At 32.4% G+C, this 2,999-nt stretch overlaps 1 non-coding gene across 1 annotated transcript; it reads left to right on the top strand.

Moving 5' to 3' along the window:
• The first annotated feature begins 963 nt into the window (after window positions 1-963).
• LOC148764607 (small nucleolar RNA Z157/R69/R10) lies at window positions 964-1,061 on the top strand. Its single transcript, XR_016024324.1, has one exon. It is a non-coding gene; the product is annotated as a small nucleolar RNA Z157/R69/R10 (small nucleolar RNA).
• The last annotated feature ends 1,938 nt before the right edge of the window (window positions 1,062-2,999 follow it).

Raw genomic sequence — 2,999 nt, 5'->3', positions numbered from 1 at the left:
ATTGTTAAGAGTGTTTACGTCTACCCTAGTGCCCAGAAGCTATTGAAAGGGCCTAACGGGCCTTGGTTTGATTGGGCTTTAAGCCCTTGGTATAACAAGTTGCCTTCGGTCGAAGCTTCAAGTCAATAGTATGATCTCGTCCTGAAGAAGTTGCAGGTGATGATGAATTCAAAGATCAACACCAAAGTATTTAAATAAATATAGTCATATTAAGTTTTTATAGAATCCGATTTGGCCGCTTTTTTGGCTAATTTTTCATATTAATTTCTAACTATATAAAGGTTTTTGTGATTGTGAGAGAAGTGTTGCAAATAAGTTAAATAGGACATGCAAGAGGAGACTGAAAGGGCGAATAAAGCAATCTTTGAAATATTGACTGTTGCGGTAGGTGATGATGAACAAAGGGTTGAGAATAAGTAAGCGGTAGAGTAAGACAGAGAATAGGTAGGACAAGGCTAAGTAGAAGAAGATTTGAGAGGGAATATTTAGAAAGAGAGAAAGCACTAAGAGTGAAAATGTTTTTGTCTTTGTCAGAGTAATCTTGTTACTCTGAATGAATTGTCAAAACTATATGGGGGCATTGGTTCAAGGGAAATGGAAGACATTTCTTGCAATTTAAATGGTTGCAATGACTTTACAGCGTTTGGTTTGTCAAAATTGAATTAAGGGAAAGGCAAAGACATTACAATAAGCTAAGGGAATGACATTCCCTTAGCTCAAGGAGGGAATGTTACTTTCCCTCAATTGAGGGAAAGTTAAATTCTTTTTTTCTTAAATTATCTCGACTTCTTTCTTCTTTTTCTTCTTCCTTTAGCTTTCATTAAGCCAATGTTTGTAGGAAAAGTTGGGTGCAAGGAAGGAGGTGAGATTCTTTATGCCAATGTTTGTTGGAAAATATGGGTGCAAGGAGGAAGGTGAGAAAAAAGAAAAGAAAAAGAAGATAAAAAAAAGGGAAAAAGAAAAAAGAGTGCAGTGATGAAGTAATTTTTTGTGGACTAGAGTTTTTGATTTGGGTTTTTCCCAGTAGTTGAAGACTAACCCTTGGCTGTTTGGATATTTTTCTTTTTTAGAAAAAAAAAGTGGAGTTTTGTGTAAAAAAATTAATTTTATTTGTTGAGTTAAATAAAAAATAATTAAAAGTTTATAAATTAATTAATTAACTAATTTATTTATAAAATAATTTAAATTAACTAATTTAATTCTTTACAACTTAACTAATTTATTAAAAACAAATTTTAAATATTTTAATAATATTTTTTTCATGCTATTATTTTTTATTTTAAGAAATAAATTGAAAAGTTAAAAATTGTTATGAAATAAATCTGAAAAGAACAACTATAAAAGAAATATAAAGAAAAAGTACTTAGAGGGAAAGAAAGTATTTAAAGGGAGTAAAAAGATCTTATTCAAATATGTATTTACAAATGAAGTGAGAGACCTATTTATAGGCCAACAACCCCTTGAATCATAGTCCTAATCTAATTCTATCTAGGAGTTTAAATCATACTACATTTCTTGTATCTTGCCTATTGAGTTGTTTGACTTGATATGCATTTCTTGGGTCATAACATAATGAACATTCACATATTTGTTCATAACACTCTCTTTGTGTCACGACCCGGAACTCCCCATCGGGCCCGTGACAACCGCGGCGAGGCCTCGACTGACATTCTTCACCCCGAATGTCGATTGAAACCTCGCAAGGCTTAGCATCAACTTTCGCATCTCCCCGGTGAGCAACAGTTATTAAATCTCGCATTTCAAAAAAATCATAAGTCATTTTTAAATAAAAATAATAAAATATTATTTTCTGGCTCACATGGGTATTTTCGTAATTTTTCATCAAAAATCTCAAAACTTGCTAAAAATGTAGTAGGTAAGCAAAATATATATATTTAATGATTTAAAAACAATTAAGTATCTAAAACGTTCATTTGAAAGCAAATTGTTAACAACTAGTACTATTCAAAAATAATAAATAAAATATTCTATTTTCTCATAAAATAAATTTTTATAGAAATATTCGTAAATAATTTTTCGCACATGAAAGTAAAGTAAAAATTGTATGAATAGAAATACAGATAACCAAAATATAAGTTTTGATCTGCAATGACACGTGGGCTCCAATTGACCAAGAGGATGTAAGATTGTGAACTCTTACTTTCTATAATGCAGTTCCGAGCTTAGTTCTCGTCTCACTCGACTATCTACAAACTGTCCTGAGCCTGAAAAATGTATAGGAAGAAGGGGTGAGATTTTATAATCCCAGTGAGTAAACAGATACCATCTAAAGTATCTAAAGCCGAGTAAATGGAGACAATTAAAATAAGTCATCATACTGTAATTTCATTACCTTTCAGTTCATTTCAACCAAATAAAATCAATCCATATAAATCGAGTAATCAACTTGGCTTATGAATTTCTTAAAACTTTGGCTCGTGCCAAAACTCATACTCGGTGATACCTTGCGCAGGGTATCCAACCGAGTCCGCCAAGGCTGTTAAAATTTTGTATACACTTAAAATATATTTTTAGTTTGAGAAAAATACAGCCGTTCCTTGGCGTTGGCTGAGTTTCCCTTCACGTGGTGGTTTGGCGTGAAGTAAACCCTAAGCTTTACCCCAGGAGATACCCTACGCGCCTCTCCGTTCGAGGTAATAATATAATGGAGTTTACCGTGCCCCTCTAATAGGCTGGTCCACGGAACCCCCTCTGCAGTAAATAATTAATATATACTCCACCAATTCAATAAAATTCATTTTAGCATGGCATGGCAATTTATTGCAATCTAGCTTCTCAAGGCTGAATACACAATACAATTAATTTTGACACCAAAATCAGTTTAGCCATTCATGCTCATATATTGTCATAAGCCATTCAATTTAAAACCATAAATTTACAACACAAGCAGGCAGTCTCCAATTACTCTATTTTCAAAACCAGTATTCGATTTTTCAGAAAATTTATAAAATCATTTTATAAAATCACAATTTCTCCTA

This window comes from Theobroma cacao, chromosome 1, assembly GCF_053813885.1.
Source record: "Theobroma cacao isolate CCN51 chromosome 1, ASM5381388v1, whole genome shotgun sequence".
Classification (NCBI taxonomy): domain Eukaryota; kingdom Viridiplantae; phylum Streptophyta; class Magnoliopsida; order Malvales; family Malvaceae; genus Theobroma; species Theobroma cacao.
This window is presented reverse-complemented; position numbering and strand designations above follow the sequence as displayed.